Here is a 24,078-nt window from a genome sequence, read left to right as displayed (position 1 = left end):
ATAACAGTTCATTCCATGAGCCAGGAGAAAACACAGCCAAAATAATTTTATGGAAACTTGAAGGCTTGAAAAGGTTTGACATATGTTCCTGGGCAAATTTACAACACATCAAATTGTTTGAACCCTTTTACTCCCAAGATCTTATTAGAAACTCTCCCCACTGTCTGCAATACAATGGTTTCTATGTACCTTTGGTGAAATTGGTGTGGGATCAACTTAAAATCCCCTGATTGATATTTTTCTGTATTCTCATTACCTGTCTGCTTGATATTGTATTGATATTGTAAGGAGAAGTCTGGTCTTGGTCACTCATTACAGTTGACATCCTATTACTGATATTTTGAGATGAATGATCCAGATTTTAACTGAAGTCATTTAAAAAAAAATTGGTTTCAACTGACAGCAGTTTTTTTTTTGTTTATTGACAAATTTAGGTACTAGTAGATTACCCCCGGAAGGTAAGTCAGATTTGTTTTCAATTGATAAGTGGAATAATTTGTGTAGTTGCTTGTAGTGTTGGTGATGTTCCTTGCTCACTCCATACAGTAGTTATATAATGATTATTTTGTGCACCAAAGAATGCATTAGACTTAAAGAATTCTTCCTTCCTGCTGTCTTAGACTTTAATTAGTTTTTAGATTAAGCGTTGCAGTCCTTTACATTAAAACAGTCTCCACTTCGTCACATTTTGCAATTTTGAGAGGTTTACACAAACTAGAAATTTTTCACCATCTACTTTCCTTTGTGATGTTAATTGTGAACGAACCTTCAGTGGGTAGTGTGATATTCGGATATACAGCGATAAAGACCCTCGATGTCCTTTGATTTGAATATTTTAATCAACACACTACTCACATGGCAGCCAACGAGTATCACAACAACAACTTTCCCTAGGCATCACGGGATGCCTACAAACACAACCTTTTCGCACTTCCGGTACAATACACTACATCCCTCCCTGTTTTTCCTTAATTTAGAGCGAAAACCCAAACATAAATAACACAACTCTTACAATGTCTTGCATATAAATGCAGGCCCGGGCCTACTGTTCATAAACAAAGTCCAGTCGGATTCCTAACATAATATCATTGAGCCTACAACAAATAATATTCAATTATCCCTTAGAAAGTTCGTAGTCGTCAAATCGTTTAGGCGGTCTGACATTCCGAGCTGGCCTAGGACAAACTATCTGGTTAAGTGGACTTCGGATAGTGGCAGTGGCCTGCTGAACAGACATCGATGATCCAGTTGGCCCTGGCCTTGGGAGTTCATCCTCCCCTTTTGCTACCTCTGTTTGGTTTGTTCCTTCTTGCTCTCGATGGACGGGAGTAATATCGACTTTCGCCTCCAAGGGTTTCTCTTGATACTTTTTCACAAATGAGACATTTCTTTTAAATTCGGCACCGGCTGTACTTCTAATTGTTACCTCTCCTCCTTTCCTGTCTATTACTTCGCAAGGATTTGGGTCATAGTTTGGAGACAATTTGTTAGTCTTCGAGTTCTTCAGGAGTACTTTATCTCCAACCTCCACTTCACTTGCAACAGCAATTCTCTTTGCGTCAACATACTCTTTCTGTGATAACTTCCTTGACCAGTCTCGATCGCGGACTTCCTCATTAGTGATAGGTGCCTCCCTTCGCAAGTCTGGCAACTTTGACCGCATTTCCCTTCCAAACATCAGGTAGAAGGGTGTTGCCCCAGTTGTCATCTGAGGAGTTGACCTATATGCGGTTAGGAACGTCTGTAACTCTTGACGCCAGTCTTTCCCCTCAATGTGAGCTATCTGGACTGACTTCATCAATGTGCGATTCTGACGCTCTACTTCCCCATTGGCCTGCGGCCACAGGGGAGTTGTTGTGCGGTGTTCTATCCCATTTTCTGCAAGGAAGGCTTCGAATTCTTCAGATACCAGTTGAGGCCCATTGTCAGTCTTGAGTGTATGCGGCACTCCAAACCGGGCAAATATTGGTTTTAGAGCTTCAATGAGTCTTGTGCTAGAAGTTGACCTCAAAATAACCACTTCAAAATATCTACTAAAATAGTCTACCACCACCAGTAAACTTTCCCCTGAAGGTAAGGGACCAAGAATGTCAGCTGCACAATCTTCCCAAGGGCCACTGGGAGGAAGAGCTCGTGCCATAGGTTCTGGGGGAGCATATTCACTGACCACTTGACAACCATGGCAACTCCTGCACAGCTTCTCTGCATCAGCATCCATCTTGGGCCACCATACTTTACTGCGCAGTCTACATTTTGTTTTAACAATACCCTGATGTCCCTCGTGGGCCAACTCCAAAACACGCGGTCGCAATTCTCGGGGAATCACTAGCCTGGAACCCCGTAAAAGCAGCCCACCATATGTACACAATTCATTCTTCACATGCAGGTATGCAGGTACATTGCACTGACTCCAATCTCCTGTTTGGACACATTCTTTGATGAGGTTCAGCTCCATATCCTCAGCTGAGGCTTTTTCTAGTTCAGCGGGTGTCAAAGCACAAGGAACACTATTCTCAACCACAGCATGCACAAAGTCATAATCTTCTCCGTCGTTACCTTGGAACCCACAATTTAGCCTAGACAAGGCATCTGCGATATTGGTCTTGCCTGGTCTGTAAACAACCTTAAAGTGATAGGCCTGTAGGCGAAGGACCCACCTTTCCACACGGGCAGAAGTCTTCGATTTCTGAGAATAGATGTACTCCAGCGGCTTATGATCCGTCTCAAGCTCAAACTCCCTGCCGAAAACATACATATTAAAGCGTTCGCAAGCCCATACCAGGGCTAAGGCCTCTTTCTCTGTTTGGCTGTATCGCCGCTCCACATCAGACAGGCGTCGCGAAGCATACCCAATCACACGCCACTCACTTCCATGTAGCTGGGTTAAAACCGCTCCAAGCCCCACCGGTGACGCATCTGCCACAATTCTTGTTCTGCTGTTTACATCGAAGTAAGCTAGGACATCCGCGTGCGTGATCAGCTCTTTTAACTTCTCGAATGCCAACTGTTGTTCTTTGCCCCATTTGAACTCAGTATTCTTGTGGGTTAACCTCTGAATGGGTTCTGCAATGGATGACAGATCTGGGACAAACTTAGACACAAACTGGGCAAGACCGAGGAAAGATCTGGCTTCACTAACATTCTGTGGAGGACCTGCCTGTCTGATTGCTGCGACTTTCTCTTCACTGGGTTCTATACCGGTCTGTGTTACTTCGTGACCAAAAAATGTCAATCTGGGTAATCTGAATTCACATTTGTCTTTGTTCAGTGTCAGACCTGCTTCCCTCAATCGATCGAGCACAGCCAAGAGCCTCCTATCATGCTGCTCCTCCCCTTGTCCGTGAATTATTAGGTCATCTGCTATATTAGCCACGCCCTCACAGCCTCGCAATACGTCCCGGATGATTTGTTGGTACTTTTCAGGTGCTGAGGTGACACCAAACATGAGTCGGGTATATCTATAGAGACCACGGTGAGTCACGAACGTTGTCACATGTCTACTCTCCTCAGCAAGAAGTATCTGATGAAATCCCCACTTCAGATCTACACGACTGAATACTGTGCTACCATTAAGATCTAGAAGCACCTCCTCTATTGTAGGGATAGGCTGACGTTCCCTCACTATTGCCTGATTGGCACACCTCATGTCTACACAAATCCTGATATCTCCATCTGCCTTGGGTATAACCACAAGTGGTGAGACCCACCCTGTTGGTCCATCAGGAACCTCCTCTATAATTCCACTCTCCAACAATTCATCTAGCTTTCTCTCGACTTTCTCTCGTACACCGAATGGAATCCTGCGGACTGGCTGCGCCACCGGCTTCACCGAATCATCGATATTTAACTTCAACTCGTAATCCCTAAGAAGCCCAACACCGCTGAAAAGTTCTTTGTACTTTTCTTTGATATCAGCTTCTGTATTGACGGCATTAACGGCATGGCCAGGCCCAAGTCGTAGCAAACCAAGTTTCACTGCTGTTTCTCTGCAGAGGAGACTTCTGCCATCTCCATTTATAACTACAAAATCAGCTTTGCAGGTCACACCAGTGTCAATGGACATTATATATGCTGTAAGTGTTCCAAGTGTTGGCAATGGCTTTGTACTTCCATAAGGAAATAAGGCTTTGGCCTCCTTTCGGGTCTGACACTGGATTTTCTGTGACTTAAGCCACTCCCAAGTTCCTTGGCCTAAAAGGTTGCATGTTGCTCCTGAGTCAACAAGGACATTTGGCAAATGAGTACCTCCAACCACAACAGTTACTATTCCACTCTTTTGGTCAGGCTTATCCTCCACTGAAAACACATAGTTAGGTGTTGAGTCTTGTCCTGATTTAGTGCTACTATCAACATAATTTGTGTTTGTCTTTCTGCCTCTTTCATTCATACTAGATGTATTTCTCCAATCACGCCGACCGTCACCTTGTCTTTGCCCCATATGGGAATCCTTAGCGAGCTTCTTACAACACTTGACCTTGAAATGTCCAATTTCTCCACACCGAAGACACTTTCTACCTCGAGCAGGACATCTCCAATCTCTGGCTAAGTGATCCTCTCGACCACAATTGAAACAGCCCCTCTTCTCGCTACTAGTGCTCCCTTTTAAATTTACCACACTGTTAACCTGCTCTGAACTTATGTCGCCTCCCCTTGCCCCATCGTCAACAACAGTGTTCACTTGTCCTGAACCACTGTTAGCCCCCATTGCTTCCATCTGCAAATTAACTGCTTCCTGTGCCCGAGCTGTAACTAGTAGATCATTCAAAGTAACACTGCCTTCCTTTTCTAAAAATTTCCGACGCAATTTTGCCGAGTAACATTTGTCAATCAATTGATCCCTGATGTACTCATCTTCCCGCTCTCCAAACTCACACGAAGCGGCTCGTAGTCTGAGCCGACAAACAAATTGATCGACGGTTTCTTCATTACTCTGACTAATTTGCCGAAACAAATGTCTCTCAAACGGTACGTTAGCTTTAGGAATAAAATAGTCATCCAGTACCTTGAAAGTTTCGGCGTAGTTCTTCTCTGCACCATCAGGCACCAGTGTGAAATAAACTTCCTGTACATCGAGTCCAGCTGTGTGAAGTAACAGGCCACATTTCTGCGAGTCATTCGTGATCCCTTTACCAAGCGCGTATAACTGAAACGCTCTTTTCCATTTTCTCCATCGCTGCGAAACCGAATGCGGATCTCCTTTAACTTGAAAAGGCTGCAAACTGCCTACTTCCACTGCCACTGGGGTCGACACCCCACTACTTGTGCTCGCCGAACCGCCATCTCCCTCACTCGATTCTCCGCCAGGCATTGCAAAGAAGTATGTCCCCTCCAAACACAAAATGGTAAAAAGAAACTAGCACAAGGACATTCCTCTCCATCCCATCCTCGTCGCCAGATGTGATATTCGGATATACAGCGATAAAGACCCTCGATGTCCTTTGATTTGAATATTTTAATCAACACACTACTCACATGGCAGCCAACGAGTATCACAACAACAACTTTCCCTAGGCATCACGGGATGCCTACAAACACAACCTTTTCGCACTTCCGGTACAATACACTACAGGTAGTTGTGGATTTCCTTCTATAACTCATCAACCTGACATGTGGTAACAGGTATGCAGTGAGGACTGAGCATTATTTATTTCCCTGAAGAACGAAAAAAAGATAGTTGGGTTTTAAATTCTGAGTTACAGTAAAAACCCACTTACAAGAAACTAAACTTTAAGAACCTGTTGGACTAAAATTTCCCAGTTAAGTTCTCTTTATATCAGAACCATTCTAGGCTAAAATTTCAGTTTAACTGAGAATTAGCAAATTGTTGTCTTTGCATCCTGATTCACAGACTGTATCCAAGTTTGCATCATTTTACTCTCAAACTTCAATTCCAACTTCTTACTTCTTATCCTACTTTGAACTTACAAGTTGAGTTTGGGTACAACTAAAAACTGCTGAAGACCATATTGTGCACCAAATGTTATAATTTGATATTCTAGCATATTTAACTAAAACAATTTTCCAACTTTTTATCATCTCATGGTGAATACCTACAGAATGTTCCTAGACTTCTTCATTACCTCTAAGTCATATTATTGGTCTCCCCCAAAGTTCTCCTCTCCTCTAGTTTCTTTCACATGCATATTTCCTCCTCTGCTGACCATACCTCTGATCTCTGCGTTTACCACTCCTTCATCGCCCCTCTAGCAAACAATTTCCACCGCCTACTTCTTCCCTAGCAATTTAGACCTATGATCTGCATGCTCAGCACCCGAAAGGAAGTGTCTACCATATATAGAAACTATCAGCCTTTACCATATATATATCCCCCCCCCGGTAATCCATGCCCATCATATATAGTGTCCCCTTGATCCCCTGTGCTCCTCCTTGGCAATCCATGCCCATCATATACAGTGTCCCCTTGATCCCCTGTGCTCCTCCTTGGCAATCCATGGCCATCATATATAGTGTCCCCTTGATCCCCTGTGCTCCTCCTTGGCAATCCATGCCTATGATCCATGATCTTCTCGTGCAGCACCACACAAATATTGTGCGGTGAATAGTTTTTTCCCAGCATGCTGTTCATGCCCACCATATACATACCAAGTGTCCCCTGTAAAGGTCCTTCTTAGCAACCCATACCACGTCGACAATTTTGTCGCCGATCGTAGACTCTCTCATGAAGTAAGGTAAAGTTAAAGCTTAAAGAAATGGTTTTAAATGATTCGAATTAAAAACTCTCTTCTACTTCAGCGACCTTCTTAATCTCCGAAGTCACTGCCAAGTCGGAACGCTGTTTTAATTACAAATTGGTGTTTTAAAGGTTTAACGAATCCAATACCAAAAGTTCCCGGATTGGCAACGAATCGGTAAGAGAAATTTGCAGGTCTGAGATATCCTACGCTTGACGAAATCCCCACGAGGTCTATTTTGATTAGAGTGAATCCTTCTCACCGCAAACAGTTTTCCTTGCTTTCATTTTAGAAATTCAGAGTTATGAAAATAGGGTATTTCGAAATTGTCGGAAATATTTATTTTTGAAATTAGTCACCGGGGGTCTTAAGTGCGATGGAGTTTCAGAAATGAGGATTTTTCCATCTTTCTTGGCTGTGAGTGACTTAATTGTACTGGTCAAGCGTTCGGAATGAGACGTCACGCAACTATTAATTGTACCGGTCAAGCGTTCGGAATGAGACGTCACGCAACCCTTGTCAAGCTCTTCTGACAACACTCCACTCCCCTCTCAAGGATAATTTTTTCTTGAAATCCAGTGTTGATGTTACAAACATTATGAAGCGATGGGGGAGGGAGAGATTTGTCAAGGATTATCTCGAATTATAACCCAGCCGTTGAACGTCGGGTGGGGCAAAATCAATGGACAGTTATCAAGCAATAACTCCCGTCTGCCTCAGTAATTTTCCTCTGATTATTTCCGTCAGAAAGAAACAAAGCCTGTGGAAAAAAGCCTGCTTAAAATTTTCATCTTTTCACCTCTGTTTTTTTTTAACACACAAGAAAAACAAACTCGTTTTGTTGAGTCCAGTGATAGTGGTATTAAAAAGCTGGTTGCATATACTCATCCGCCGTCAGATCAACACTAGCTTTTTAAATAGCGGTTTTCGCACGATATGAAAATTAACTTAAGGGTTACAAAACAAACCCTTTTCTGGTTTGCTGGCTGGTGATTTTCTTGGCTCAGAGACTCTCCTCATGATTTTACATTTCAGTTCAAGCTTCGCTTCTAGACCTTATAACTTGAAGGGCATAGTTATTAAATGCTGATTGGCTGAGACAGAAGGCATTTTTCACTAATTTTCGTATTTGCCTTGGGCGAATACCAAAATATAGGAAACATTAAAATAGCGTAACTGCCAAAAACTTTTATAACTTCAGTTATGGCAATATTTTTTAACAGGGTTGCTTTCCTCAAGCATTGACGTTGTTGAACAAAATTAAAACTTGAGTGAAAACTGAAATGGCTTGGTACGAACGTACGTATTAGCGTGCAGTATTGACCTTATTAGATTTCTGAAGACACGCGCGAAATTAATCCTTAATTTTACTTGGCCCTATGCGATTACCCATACAAATATTCACTTTTCATACAGTCTCAGCAGTGGACATTATCAGCTGATATGCCAGCCGCCCGAAAGGATTTGTTTACCTAATAAATTTGATTTTTAAGGGAGGAATAACGCTTTAACGAAACAAACTTTTCTATCCTTTGACTTGGAATCGATTTGTCATCTGGTAGACACAATAGACGCTTTTCAAGCTCTGTGCTAGTTAATCTCCCTGTGCTGAATTCGATAGCAAGTATTTAAACTGCATTTCCCCTTCTTCTCATTATTAATAAGCTATTTTCCTTTCCCTTTTCTTTAGCCGTAAGTCCCCTCACAACAGCTTTAAAAGTTCAACCCTGTGGAGTAAGAATTCAGTAAATAACACAAACTGTTCTCCTCACGTTCTTGTTATTTCTTAAATATTTTCTCTTTCTTATCCTTCAGACATAACTGCTTACACTACAGCTTTAAAGACTTCCATTACAGACCAAACGGAGTTCCAACCCAAACTGCTAGCCTCTCGCACCATTTCCAACGCGAAAACGGATGAAATTTTCACTAATCTTCTCATACAACATGGAAGAAAAGGCCTCACCAGGCATGACGAGACATTTTCAAGGAGTGAAGAGACATATTCAAGGAGTGAAGACCTTGAGTATTTCGGAAAAGTCAGCGGTACTCCAGTTAAGCACTGCGATGAAATATTTCTTGGCACGAGTAATGATCAGGAGAATCCTAATTCTATTCTTGTCGTTGGAAAAGCAGGGACTGGGAAATCTCTGTTTTGCCAAAAGTTGATTCGCGATTGGGCCAACAACAATTTATTTCAAGCAAGAGAAAACATTAAAATTCCAGTTTTCAAATTTGCTTATTTGCTTACTTTCCGTCAATTGAATTTGCTTGATGAAGAGCCTGTGACTTTAAGAGAAATCTTAAACTGTTCTTCGATTTTAGAAGACAACTCTACCATTGATGACGTTACATTTGAGTATATTGAAAATCATTCCGGAGAAGTTTTGATTATCCTTGACGGCTATGATGAGTATTCCCAGCAAGATTATATCACTGGAAACTCGGGAAAAGGATATCAGAATAACGCTAGATGTAAAATGCCGGGGGCCGCATTATGTTCAAAACTCATCAAGGGAAAGATACTGAAAGGTTCTGTCGTTGTTGTAACCTTGCGGCCTGATGAATCAGACAAGTTGGGAGGAATCCGTTTTAAACGGTACGTGGAAATTGTGGGATTCTCGTCGGAACAGGTCAAAGAATACATTGAAAAGTACTTCAAGAAAGACGAAAAGACGAAGAACGATGTGCTTGAACATGTCATAAAAAATGGGAACCTCGTCAGTTTTGCTCATATTCCTAAGCTCTGTTATCTGTTGTGCTTCGAGATGGAGTATACCCTAACCAAATCAGGAAAACCTGATGGCCTTCCTGTCTCAACAACCGACATCTACACCAAAATTATTGATATTTTTTAACTTAGGCACTGCGCCGAGTCAATACAGACAGAAAGAGATTCCTGAACAATTCAAGCATCCTCTTGTCATCAAGAACATATTAGATAAATTATCAGAACTAGCGGCTAAACTGCTGCTCAAAAGTAAGCCAACCTTTGATGAAAAGGAGATAGAAGGAGGATTTGAATTGAGAGAAGTCGACAAACTTAAAGGAAGCGGTCTTCTTTACTGTGGTCCGCCTTCCAGGACTGGTTCGATTACAACCACAAAACATTTCAGCTTCACACATCTTACTGTCCCAAGAGTTCGTGGTTTGTAAAGGAAAATCGCATTCCAGCGGAGAAATGCTCTAAAATGGTTTTCCAATTCATGGGTGGGATTTTGTCAACTGAGGGAAACGAGGAACTCATGGACAAATTAATTAATTCACTCCACATGGATCCGCATCTTCTAATAAAGTGTCTGAGTGAGTATCGAGACAAAGACGATGAATTCACTGAAAGGTTCATCAGGAATCATCCCCAAGAGTTCTGTGCGTTTGAAGGCTGCTTTTATTTTGAGCACTTATCAGATGTTGACAGCATCACATTATCATTTATGTTGGACATTATCAGTGAACTAAATAAAGGCGAAGCTGGAGAGGCACAACATAAATGTTCTGATAACTTCGTCGCTGGTAAGAAGGTGAAACTCGTAAAATCAAAGCAAACACTGTCCAGAATAAAACGAGTCTGCGGTTCACTGAACAATGAACACTCTCCTGTGTCTGAACTGAAATTATCGGAGAGTAACTTGGCTGATGAATGTGTTGATGTTATTACAGGATTAGTAGTAAGTAAGCTAACCAGTTTAAATCTGTGGGATAATAATATCACTGATACCGGTGCTGCCGGTCTCTATAAAGCTTTACAGAATCCAAGCTGTAAGCTAACCACGCTGGTTTTGGGGCATAATAGGATAACTCATTCGGGTTTTGCCAGGCTATGTGAGGTTTTACAGCAACCAAGCTGTAAGCTAACTAAGCTAGATCTTGGGGGCACTGAGATCACTGATACCGTCGCTGCGAGTCTACGTGAAGCTTTACAGCATCCAAGCCGTAAGCTAACCACACTAAGTCTGAGTGGTAATGAGATCGCTGATATCGGTGTTACCAGTCTATGTGAAGCTTTACATGATCAAAGCAGTAGGCTAACCACACTAGTTCTGGCGGATAATAAGATCACTGATACCGGTGTTGCCAGTCTATGCAAAGCTTTACAGCGTCCAAGCTGTAAGCTAACCAAACTACACGTGGAACGTTGTAAGATCACTGACACCTGTGTTGCAATTCTGTGTGAAGCTTTACAGCATGCAAGCTGTAAGCTAACTAGACTAGTTTTGTGTAACGATGAGATCACCGATACCGGTGTTGCCAGTCTGTGTAAAGCTTTACAGCATCCAAGCTGTAAGCTAACCAAACTTAAGCTGACGTATAATAAGATGACGGTGATGACGGTGTTGTCAGTCTTTGTGGAGCTTTAAAGCATCCAAGCTGTAAGCTAACCACACTAAATCTGTTCGATAATAAGATCACTGATGCTGGTGTTGTCAGTCTTTTTAAAGCTTTGGAACATCCAAACTGTAAGCTAACCACTCTAAATGTGAAGATTGATATCTTTACTAATATCGGTGTTGCTAGTCTATGTGAACCTTTGCAGCATCTAAGCTTTAAAACAATCGATTTAACACTGCCCCACTTCACTAGTTATGAATATCAGGAAAGTCTTCAAGCTTTAACCCAGAGACACCGACCAGGTTTACACCTGTCTTTTTGGTATTTTCAAACTTAATATTGTATAACGTTAACAGAATTGTTTTAGTTTTAAAAAATAAATGCTTGCAAGTAAATTCTTAATTTTGGGTCCAAGAGACTTACCAGGTAGTTAAAGTACTTTTAATCATCGGAGTGAAAAGGAACGCTCAATGTTAATAGAACCGCAAAAACAGTGTAATAAAGTTTTTTATTGGCTACATGGTTCACTGTACTGGGTTTGTGGGTATAGACCACTCAAGGGTAGTGACAAGTAAGACTTAGGGTCAGGGGAAGGGTGGGTAGGAAAATTTTGCTGGGCCTACTGAGCATCTAAGGAAGTTTTGGGACTGAGACGTTTTGCTTGTTTCTCGAGTTAAGAAAAAAGAGGAAAATCTCCTCCCTTGTATCCAGTTCTGATTTGATTTTTGGCGAAATTACACCATTCTGAGTACTGCAAAAAGAAGATTGTTTCTTTTACTTATCTTAAGCAACAATTTTTCGTTTAATTGTCTGCCATAACAGTGTAGCAATCGTTGCATAAATTAGTCATCCTCGTTTTAGTTCTCCAGCTTAGGTTATGTTCCAGATGAATAACATGTAGAGAGCTGGGTCGCCAGATAAAGAGCGATGTTTAATTTTCCGTTTGAGAACCCAGCTTATGTAGCATATACCCCGAATTTTGACTTAAGGACTCAGTTGCCGTATTGTGTCCGAAATTAGACTGCCTCACAGATTGGACATTTAGGGCCGGTTATTTACAAGAGGTCTAACCCAAACCGCAGTTATATGGAAGCAGTGGGCCTCAGGGATTCTGTATAAGACAATTTATTTCGTTAAATGAAGTTCCTGTACTGATAGCTTCCGGCCCTCCTGACACTGTTCAGTTAAAAGGTTCGGGTAAATTAGAACCCAGTCTGCGCGCGCCAAAGAAACTATATCCAACCTCCTTAAATGAAGTTCCTGTACTAATAGGTTCCGGCCCTCTTGACACTGTTCAGTTAAAAGGTTCGGCTAAATTTGAACCCAGTCTGTGTACTGATAGCTTCCGGCCCTCCTGACACTGTTTAGTTAAAAGGTTCGAGTAAATTAAAGATGGCTTAGAACGTAGTTTTGTCAAATAACGGCTAAACTTTGTCTATATAACTGACCCTTAATATCTTGGCTCGGCTCAGGTCTGTTGACTGAGACGCAAAATTCATGGTGGTGGGAAACAGTTTGAATATAATAGAAGCACAGTCGACACTGTATTAATTATTAATCAGTCACTTATGGCCGGGTATGGCGGGGTGACCGTTTACACAGGTTGGCCGTTTTATACAGGTCGACTAGCTAATGTCTTGCGTAATAATCGTGCGGAATATTTGTCCTGTTAGTCCAAAGAAAGATAGGACACTGATTTGAACTCAAAGTACCAACATTGATACCAGGAGGTAAACATGAAAAAAATTCTACTTGAGAGATAACTTTTAGTTTTATCTGAGTGGTTCCACTTGAGAGATCGTTCAATACAGGTAGCGGACAGTACAAACAGGCCGTTGGTACTCAGCCACGGGTGATGACATCGACCGCTCAATAGAAGTGAAAATTTAGATACCTGACGAGGAGAGTTTTCGGGGCTTAAAGAAACCGACCGCTGAATACCGGGTGCTACTTAATACAGGTTGGACTGTAGCTCAGTGTCCCTTCTGTTGCCGTTTAACCATAAAAGTATATGCAGCCCCCCCTGTTTCATGACCTTACCGAGTAGCCCTCTCGTAAAACCTAATAATCCGCTCAAGCACATCCATTGATGCCATTCCATGCACGCTATCCCAATTCTCAGAATGAAAGTCCTTCCCCCCTCTTCCCATCCTCAAAACTTTAAGTTCCTTTCCTATTCCAGGGTACGAGTATCCATCACGAAACAAACAACTGCACATAATGAATCACATCCTTAAGCAAACTTTGATGACTCGGTGTTTATTTGAAATTCGAAAATAACTTCGATCCTTTTCTCTATTAGAACGATTTGAGCACCCATAAACGGCACAAAAGTTAACCATAGTGCAAGAACTTCAAAATATTTTGCCTTATTGCTCTCTTCGATCGTAACGCGTAGTGGAATCAAGAGTTTGTTTACATTTGCTTGTCCTCCAGTTCACAAAGTCACGTGATGTGACGTCACGCTTGAAATGGGTCTATATCTGGAACGCATTTATCAATTAATAATGAATGCCAATCAATGAAGATCTATTCTCATAGTTAAGTACTACAACTGCTTTCAAAAGAGGCACTCCCTGTGTTTCCGGTGATCATTTCCAAGGCTTACGTGAATCCCTTGAGTTCATTCTGTCTGAGATATGGGTTAGCCAAGTCCAATGGAAAGCTTCGCCAGAGAATCGCATGCTCCTCAGATCTTAACAGCCGATCCATTCTACTGGAGCAAATAGCGTGCAGTCCCTAAAGACTTCCGGTCAACATTGTCCATAACGTCTGCCAATCCACTTCTGACGTTTCCAAGGAGACCACACAGCCATTCCTCAGTCCATGTTGCCTAATCCTTCGGCTGCCAGACTCTAGAGGTAATTCTTCAACAAAGAGATATTTTCCGTTTCTTTTGTGATCTTATTCATTGAGTAAATCTTGGGATCAACAGAATTACGTACTCTTCAATATTTAAGGAAGTAAATGGAAAAGCTTTTTCGGTTAAATTATCCGATTCAGTACAACGTACAACCGTCACTCCGCCATCGTTTATGTCAGAGTGCGTTGATATAAAACTTCTGTTATATCGAAGCTAAGTTTTTGATGACGAACGTCTGAAGTAAGTCCATAGCAGGTCCTGTCTACCAAGAAATCGTGGCGAATTTACGTTCGTGCAAGGCAAGCGGTGCATATCAAGTTTTAGAATATACTAAAACAGCGGATAGCGTTGAGGGCGCGCTCTGATTGGCTAGTCAAACTACGAATATCTTTGCTATTTACCTCCGAGCAACTCGGGGAAAAATGGCGTCCCGGTTTGCATCCGTGACAAGCGAAGAAATCACTCAAATGAATGACGAAGCAGTCCCTGAAAACGCGAAAAAGCGACTAAACTTAGTTTGGCCGTGTTTAAAGGTAATGGTGTAAGTTTTTAACACGGAGTTTATCGATAGAAATCAACTTGAGAAACATTTTGTTTACAAATGCAAATTAATCTTGCGTAACCTCACTTGTTCACTTCTGCGCGTGAAAATGTTTGAATCGTTGCTGGAATGTATGAATTAAAATCAATTTCTGGTGGTGTCTAGTATCTCACTGCTTTAGTATATACTAAAAAACTATTCACCGCAGTGTCGGTGGTTAGCGGTGGATATTTACCGAGCCGCTTCGCGGCTCGGTAAATATCCACCATTAACCACCTCCACTTCGGTGAATAGTTGTTAAATATCCCCCTCAGTGTTGTCTACATTTTTAAAAAAGTCCAGCTGGAGTGCGAAGAAACCTCGTCCCTCTGTCCAGATTGGGACCAGAGGAAGCGAGCCTCCGACTTTAGTCTTTACTACATCCCAGCAGTGTTTGGATCGCATTCCGCTCTGGACAAGGAGCATGAAAAGGAATCGGCGAGATTACTCTCCGACTGGATATAAGACAATTGTAATAACATATTTCTGTATTTCACAAACTAAAAAATGTGCCGCACCCCTTTTGTCAACCCTTTTGAGCGATCACCACGCCCCACCCGAGTGTGAATCACCGCCTGGTTATCCGCTCACATGTCCAATCAACAGTTCCGAATATCTGATGACAAGGACTCAAGACTTTTGCAAATGCCCATAAATTTCCTCTACGTTGATGCTTTCTTTTGCCAAATCCCATTCTCAAACATTGCTAATTATTAAATCGTTAGCATGACAGTTAATGTCAACAGGCCAGTGTCACAAAAATGACTCTGTCGAAACTGATAGGGCTTTTTTTTTTCGTTCCTCCATGGGATCTTAGTATTCCAGTCAACCCAAAATTGCCAAACTGCATTTCTTCGCGAGGCCTTGCAGTTGGTGTGACTTCTCCTTTCAAAGAAGCTCTTCCAATTTGCAAGCGCCATTTCTCGAATGCATAAACTTTGCACTTGAAAACTCTAGTGAAAAGGAAACTCACTCTCTCATAAACGTCTCTAAAGATCCCAAAAGGATTGAGGATTTGTGTCAATTTGTGATCCAGCCGGCTCACTTAAAGGCGAGTGAATTTCTGTCTGTTTTCATCTGGGATCATAATCCGGCTTGCAGAGTGGAATCTATCAGCATTCCCAAGCAACGGATTCTTTGCACCGGGTACAGAACTCACGTCTTCAGGCCGAGAAAATAGCCTGACAGGGTTAAAACTCTACATACATATATGCTATACATGTAGGAAGTGTTTATTTCGATTTTTCCGCATTACAGTGCTCGATAGATTTATTTTAGAGTGTTTTATATATATATATATAGATATATATATATATATAATATATGTTAAAAAGAAGTTGAAAAGAAGATTAACAAAGCGGGAGGTCAAGATGGCTGAGTAAGGACTTCGTCTCCTTCCACAAAAATGCCAAAAAAGAACGAGAGGTCAGCTCTGACAATCTCTACGTTGGCCAAGTTACATTATCAACTCAGTTGGTAAAATCAAAACTACCTTATTATACTTCCCACTGACGCAACACCACAGTTTCTTTAGAAATTTGTCCTTTTATTCATCTGCCGTTAAGTACTCAGTGGTCGGTTCGTTCCCCAATGTCTCAGGCTAGACAACGTGATTCAAGCTCGAGCCTTAATCACAATGCAAGTTCTGCAAGTTCCTCGCATTTTAGACCAATGGCAAACACGACACGAACACGACAATGTTAGGGGAAAGACTGTCAACTTCGATTCAGTCCTGAAATCCATCAGAAAGGTAGTGAAAATGTGGAACTAGAGGGCCCTGACGCTCATTAGTAGTAAACCGACTGAAAAACAGTGGACCTCCCCTCACTTCAAATGGTGAAATCATTCGTCATACCCAAAATTATGTCTGAGACATCTTCAATTCCAGTGTCCAGTGAACTCATTAACGAAGTTGACAAAGAACTTTATTCGTTTATCTGGAATTGAAGGGCAAGAACATGCTCAAATGTTCAGCTTTAATAAATGATACCAAAGACGGCGGATAAAAAATACTGGATCTTGAGTCCATGAACTCAACTCAAAGAATCATGTGTGGTGAACTAAATACTTTGAAGTTTGGGAAAATCCCTGGAAGTACGTTCTTGATTTTTATCCAAAGAAAGTGGGCGGGTAATTTTTGTTACGATGCGATTTTGATAGTCGGACATCAGCTGTTACTCTTCCTATCTTCTACAGAGAGTGTTTGCAAGCTTGGTCTTCTTTGATTTATTACAATTCGTCATCTTATGAAAGGTTAATAATAATAATAAATTTATCAAGTTATATAGCGCGTATTTACCTATGCTGATCAATAGCGCTTTACAATCATATCTTTAAGAGAAAGCAAAAATACATTACTGTGAGCATAGTTAATCGAGGGGACCCTCCATTAACTATGCTGTGAGAATACAATGAACTAAGTTACACACTATAAAAATAATTTTCAAAAAGATAGGTTTTGAGTCGAGATTTAAAACTGTTAAATGATGTTACTTGACGAAGCTCCATAGGGAGGCCATTCCAGAGTTTCAGAGCTGCTGCTGAGAATGATCTTGCTCCCAATGTCGTGAGCATCTTTCCCTTGGGATGGTCGAGTAAGAGCTTACCAGTAGACTTAAGATTGTATAATGAGTTCGATTTTATACTCATAAGATGACTAAGATAAGTTGGCGCTAGGCCATAAATACATTTAAAAGTCAAAAGTAAAATCTTATAGCCGATACGTAAAGAAACTGCCAGCCAGTGCAGCTCAAAAAAAACCGGTGTAATGTTAGCCTCCTTTGCAGCCGCCTTTCGGGATGTCACGCAACGCTTCCCCGGCCGAAAGGAACGACTGCTCACATTCGAACCACGTTCCTTTCCCATTGCGTTTCAAAAAACCAATTAAATCAGGGTACTGCGAGTGATGTAGTTTTCGCGCGAAGTTTATGTGAGATTTCCTTTCAGCCGCATGGTATGGCGAGTGAAACGCGGAAAAAGTTGAGGAGAAAACCTTAAAGTTTTTCATGTGTTCTTCGCCTTCAGCAGCTCAAGAAAGAGTATTTATTTTCGGAAATAGTACCCACAATTTTGCAAAAATAATCAGATCTTCATTGGACTTCGGTATCAGCTGCTATGTGAGCAGCAGGTTGTTTACATGTGTATGCAAAGCTGTGTGTTACAAGCGGCTGCTGAAATTTCAACGACCACTGAAAAGGTTCTAGAGAGGAAGAGGGAAATTCTTGAATCTTTCCAAGGGAGGCCAAGAGCTAAGCGTGTGCATAATGCCAGAGGTGAGCGTCGAGAGCAAAGTAGAGCTGCCGGAATCCAAAATTTATCGGTGCCGTCAACGATCCGAGGAAAGGCCTCGAAAAGTCTTTAATTTAGCGCGGCCGAAGATGTTTGTATAAAATCTACCACTTGTGTTTCTTCTTTAATTAGGCAATAATGAGGGACAGCTCACTGGTTTGATCCCGCTTACCAAAGTAGCCTTTTCGCCAATAAAGCGTATAAACCCGATTGAGTTCCGTCCTCAATTTACTTCTACTCCTATTTCTTCTTCGGCGCAGGCGAATCACGACGTAACTGGTTTCTGTTCAGTATCCTTGCAAAATTGTAAATAAAAAAACTTTCAAGAACTTATGGGAATATCGGTAAAGCATTGGTTCACGGAGTCCCATTACGAATTGCTGGAGCAATAATGAACTGCCCGCCTGTAAAAAAGCATGTCATTGAAAAGGTTATTACAGTTGTTAGGGGCCGCCATCTTGATTTTGTAATCTCAGGAGATCGTGGAACGATAAAACGAGAAGTATTATTGATCGAGTCATCTTTAGAAAATTTCGCGCGCGACAGTTCCAGAAAATGGAACTGTAGCTGTGATTGGCTAAAATCGGGAAAAGGAATGTGGTTCGAATGTGAGCAGCCGTTCCTTTCGGGGGAGTGTTGCGTGACATCCAGAGAGACGGCTACGAAGGAGGCCAGTGTAATGTGAGAAAATTTTCCGATGCCAAGAACAAGTCTTGCTGCTGCGTTTTGAACACGCTGTAATTTAGCGATCTGCACTTTTGGTAAGCCAAACAATAAACCATAGAATAGAATAGAACAGAAGAGAATCTTTATTTATACACGATAAGAATTAAAGCTAAAAAGCCTGTGGGGTCGTGTATTTAACTAAATAATATCTACCCAATTAAACTGTTAAATATACTAAGACACACTTCAAACTAGATAATACTGTAAAACATTCGATTTTCGTCTTAACTTAAAAATACTTGTAATCACTTAATCTATTCCTAGCCGTCGAACCTGATAAACTAGTAAAAGTAAAGCTTGTGAAGTGATTATTTCTCCTGAGTAGTCTCCTAAGATTCTTAAGGGCGAAAATACCTACATTTTTGACATGATGGTTAACATAGTTCCATAGCACCAAACCTCTATATGCTGAAGAGTCCTTTAACAATCTAGTGTTGGTTATAGTGTTGGTCAATCTAGGCATGGTTATAATTGCTTCTTGGTCTCTTATTGAATAGCTACATTCGCGCCTTATGAATATGCTATTAATTAGACTGAGGTAGTGATACTTTACTTGCTCTATAAAAAAGGTTAACTATTTGAAATTTGTATTCTTAATTGATTGTATCCCATCCTGAAACGTTGAGAGCTACATTAGATACCCTATCTTTGGATAAGTTGTAGACTATTTTTGCTGCTCTACAATGAAGTTTCTCAGTTGAGTACAGAAGATCCGAATTTGTACACGAACCCCATAATATTGTACCATACTTCATAGAAGGTAATATTACACTGAAATAAAACTTTAATAGAACATTTTTGGGCAAGAACCTTGAGCGCTTCAATAAGTCTATTTTTTTCGCAAAGTTTTTCTTTAGTTCTAGCACATGCGGTATCCAAGTAAGCTTGTCATCTACAATCATTCCAAGAAGACGCGATTTTTCGCCATGGCCTAAAACAGACTTACCCAAAAATATACGAGGTAGCGGTCCTATAATGGTTGGTGTACTATTTAACATGACTTCCCTGTTAGCCGGGTGAGGTGTTAAGCGATTCTATAGGCACGACCTGTAGACCTCTTGCAGAGCACAGTTCATGGAAGCAATCGCTGCGTCGCAGACTCTCCGATGCTGAAAATTGACGTATCGTCCGCGTACATGAACAGGGATCCCATGGTAATCGCGGCGGGCAGATCATTAGTTAATAAAGTGAACAAAAAAGGGCCTAAAACAGATCCCTGTGGTAAGCAATTTGTTAGCAACATGTCAGATTGAGCTCCATTAATCACAGTGTACTGCATTCTTCCCCTCAAGTAGTCCCTAATCCAATCGAGCAACACTCCCATGATACCGAAATTATATTTCAGCTTCTTCAGTAAGATTTCGTGTGATACGCTGTCAAACGCTTTTCTGAGGTCCACAAAGGCTACTGCGACATTACCACAGTCTAACGCTCTCCTCTATATTTCTGTCAGATGTACTAGGAAGAGCTCAGTCGAGTAGCCACGTCGGTAGGTCCATTGCTTCTCTGTGATTAAATGATTGTCGACAAAAACGTGCTGCATCAGTCTATCTTTTGTTTCTGCCTCCAGGATCTTACTTGGTACGCTTAAAAGAGAGACAGGTCAGTCTGTTTCATCATCCTATTTGAAAAGCGGAGTTCAACGAGTAGTCTTCCATGAGGAAACTGAGACAATTCTTTGTTCAATGCTGTCACTAGAAAGGTTGACCAATGCTGGTACAATAGCCTTTCCTGCCAATTTGAGAAGTTTAGGCGAGATGTCATCAGGTCCAACTGACTTATTCGTCTTAAGTTTATTTATCTTTTTTTCAACAGAATGGTTTGTAATCGAAATAAGGCTTTTAGGTGACAATATATCAAGTGACGTGCTGGCATCCACTGATGCAGGCTGCAGTGGCATTGGCAGTCATTTAATTAAGTTCTCGCCGATCTCCGAAAAGGATGCATTCATCATTTGGGCTTTTTTCCTTATCCATGAAAGGAAAACTGCCGTCGGTTCTCTTAAGGGGGCCTATTGTTCTGTTGCGTGAAGAGCGATTTGTAGCTCTGTTAATTAAGTTCCAGTAGGCACTAGATTGCTTTACTTCTTCGAACATATTGTTGAAGTAGGATGCTTTAGCTCTTCGCAAAGCTGACGTGACTGCATTTCTAGCTCTCTTGTATTTTAACCACATTTCAGGGCGTTTGGTGCTGACTGAAGGTTTGAAAATTTTGTATCCTCTATTGATCTTGTAACAGATTTCGTTAATTATCCAAGGAGCTAACTTACTTCTGATCTTAACTTCTTAGAATAGAAAAGAATAGATAGAATGCCGCGGTACAAGCCTTGTTTATGTGATCAGTCATGCTTAAATGTTGCTTCATGATTGACAGATCAGAAATTCCAATCAGTTCAGCACTTTAGTTTAATTGTTGATCACATTACTTGTCCTTGGATGATGAAAATATCGTTACTTTCTTCAAATTAGTTAATCATTTTTCTTTTAATAGATTAGACATGGGGGCGATGTGCAGCACTGCAATATGCAATACTGCACTTTAGTAGATAATCAACAACTATTCAGAGAAGTGGAAGTCACCAGTGGTAAGACGGCGAGGCAAATATCCACAGAAAGCAACCGACACTGAAGTACATAACTGTTTAAGAACATACTAAAACAGTGAGATAATACAGCACAAAAAGGTAATTTTAAACCATACATTCCCGCGACAATGACAATATTTTCGTTCGCAAATGCCGCGGGAACTGCTCGGAGGTTGTTAGCAAAAGATATTCGGAGTTTGAATAGCCAATCAGAGCGCGCCTTCAACGCCATTCACTGTTTTAGTAAATACTTACAGTCTAATTCACAACTAAGGTGCCAGTCACTTGCAGTGACGCATCGGGCTCACTAGCAGTAATGGCGGACAGACGTGTAAACACTAACTCTGCTAAGTCCGGCTAAGTCCTTTAAGTTCTCCTCCTCTCCAGTGACTGCGTATTTTTCTACTCATGTTTAGTACCATAGGCGTGTGGATATTTTAAGTAATTGGATGAGCACAATTACGCGTGGCTTTAGTTACAGTACCCCCTCTTCCCCCATTGCCTCGGAGCATAAATGAGTACCAGCTAACTATTGAGAAAACCTGATTAGATGCTGGGGGGGGGGGGTAACCTTATGATTGACTAGCATCCCATCCAGTTGGTAGTAGTAATAACCCTCGTCGCTTCATGCGAAGGAAACAGGGATAAGCTTCGGCTGGGTGGGGTACTAAGTTCGAGTACAGACATTTTTATGGTAAGATCAAGTCAATTTAATTTTGAAACAACAAAAATCCTCCCCACCCCACCTGCCTCTGGTGCTATATAATGACCTGTCCCTTAGCAACCAAGCCAATGCAGTACAACATACTTAGACACCACGATATACGATACAAACCTATATTGTTGTAGACTGTTGGAGTCATGTATGTGATAATAATGATTCCAAAATATCAAAAGGTAACCATCTGTCTACCTGTTGGAAATAAAGACAACAGTGTGGCACAATTTTTTAGATCTTGGTATTCAATGTAATATTTGTAGTTTTACTAAAGCTCTTAACCCTTCACGCCCCAAAAACAGCACATTTGTATTCCCCATACTATATATCCTTTATACATTTCCTACGGCACTGACGAGGAGAATTTAGTGAAAAAATCCAGAGCTTTTCAAGTTTGCGATCGTTTTCTTAATTCTCATAAGCATTGATTAGGCAGTGATACCTTGGGGAGAAATTAGATGTTAGTCGCCCTCAGGAGTTCAGGGAATGTGCTCTGCCAGTCTGAGCTAAATTTGCAAAAATTGCTCGGCAGAATAAAATTAATATTTAAAAATTAAAATATAGAGTTATTCCAAGCGCGCAAAAATGAATTCCTTTACAGAACGCCTCCCAAAACAATAACGAAAAGTGAAAAGAAGAATGAGAGGATAGTAAAAAGTCCTTAACCCTTTGAGCACTAAGAGTGATCAGCATCTAATTTCTCCTTACAACATCACCTCTGAAGCAAACATTAAGGTCAGGAGAATAAAGGAAATGATCACCAACTAAAGAAGTTCTTGATTGTTGAACAAATTCTCCTTGTCAGCATCTTTGGAAATGTATAGAGAACAGTATAGAGAATATGCATACTGATGTTAGGGTGTACAAGGTTAAATTATTGAGTTGTGTTTCGATTTTTTCCTTCATAACTGATTCTGATAGTGTGCAGGTGTTAAAAAGACCACTGAGAAAACTCTGGCATAGGTGTACGGAACGGTTGGACAGTTTTGTCCATAAATGAGATCCGAACAGTTTCCACGAAAAAACAGAGAAAAATAAATTCATAAAAACAAAAAAGACTAACTATGATAAATTTCGTTCGCTTTAAAGCCGGTGTTCACACAACAGATTGATTAGGGATGAAGTTTACACCAAACGGAAAATATGATTCTTTTGCATTCTGCATGTTCAGCCCATCAGTTAGGTGACAAGAATGTTTTGAGTTTTACCACAGAATTAGAGCAGAAGCTTCGTCTCATTAGAACTTTCCAGACATCTTTAAAGCGCAGCAACGAGGACATCCTGCTGAGCCTGAAAATGTGGACTGAGGTAGATATGGTCGGTATTATCCTGAAATCCTGATATCTATCCAAATGTTCTACTGATTCAAACTTAATAGAGCCCAGTTATTTATGTGCCTCAGTGGCTAATCAACATTTGACGGTCAGTATATAAGGCAACTTTTAAAACGTCAGGCCGCGATTGTTAAAAAAAAAAACCGGTTAAGCAATGGAAGGAAGCATTGAAAGCATAAGGCTCAGTTATTCAATGGATACAATAAATCTCTCTCCAGGCCACGGTGATATATTACTACTTCTTGAAACTTTTGTCTGCGTTTTGTAGGTGTGGAGACAACATGGGTGAAAATATTTGATTTTTCCAAGTAAAGAAATGACTCCGATTGTATGAAGAAACAAACCTGAAGCTAAGGCCGCCAAGAAGTTAGGGTGATGATCGATTGCAATTTGTATCTGGAGGGTCTTCGTCGGCTGCAAGTTCAATGGGGAGTTTCATAGCGATATTCTTCTCTTTTCATGGACGGTAAAAGGAAAATGAAACAACTGCAAGGGGTCGACCTTTTGGAAACCTTAGTTATGTAAACAGCAGTCTTTTTCTCTTTTTCTACTGAATGGGAATCGTCCCAAAACACGTCCCTTAATACTGATACTTCTCAACTAGCTAAAAATCACGATACAACAGGGCCGTAGCCAAACTTCAGAACAAGATGAGGCAAGTTTCGGGTCTGGCATGCCTCCCCCAGAAAATTTTGAAATCTAGAGGCTCAGAAATGCTCTTTCAAGCATTTTCCGTGGCCCTTTTCTTTAGAAAAGTCAATCTTGGGCAAGTGTGGAAGTTCACTTTTTTATTGCCGAGCGATACTGGTGCAAAAAAAAAAAAAAACCAAAAGGCCAAAATCAAGACGAGGCAAGTGCCTCGTCTTCCCTCATGCTACGGCCCTGTACAAATGTGTAATATGTTTTCGATATATGTCATTGTTGTCTGGGCCACCTGTGGTTGCATCAAAGTGGATTTCTTAGA

At 41.1% G+C, this 24,078-nt stretch overlaps 1 protein-coding gene and 1 pseudogene across 2 annotated transcripts in view; both read left to right on the top strand.

Moving 5' to 3' along the window:
* The window catches only part of LOC148726460 (uncharacterized), a 15,849-nt pseudogene extending 4,310 nt beyond the window's left edge, over nucleotides 1-11,539 (top strand). The window contains exons 4-5 of the transcript XR_015989496.1: nucleotides 435-458; nucleotides 8,508-11,539. The product of XR_015989496.1 is annotated as an uncharacterized LOC148726460 (transcript). The remainder of the gene's footprint in view (nucleotides 1-434; nucleotides 459-8,507) is intronic.
* LOC148726453 (uncharacterized) overlaps nucleotides 1-24,078 on the top strand; it is a 344,348-nt gene that overhangs the window by 234,115 nt on the left and 86,155 nt on the right. The window lies entirely within an intron of this gene.

This window comes from Stylophora pistillata, chromosome 7 (assembly GCF_964205215.1).
Source record: "Stylophora pistillata chromosome 7, jaStyPist1.2, whole genome shotgun sequence".
NCBI classification, from domain to species: Eukaryota; Metazoa; Cnidaria; class Anthozoa; order Scleractinia; family Pocilloporidae; genus Stylophora; species Stylophora pistillata.
Note: the sequence above shows the minus strand (reverse complement) of the source record. Positions and strands in the feature narration are given on the sequence as shown.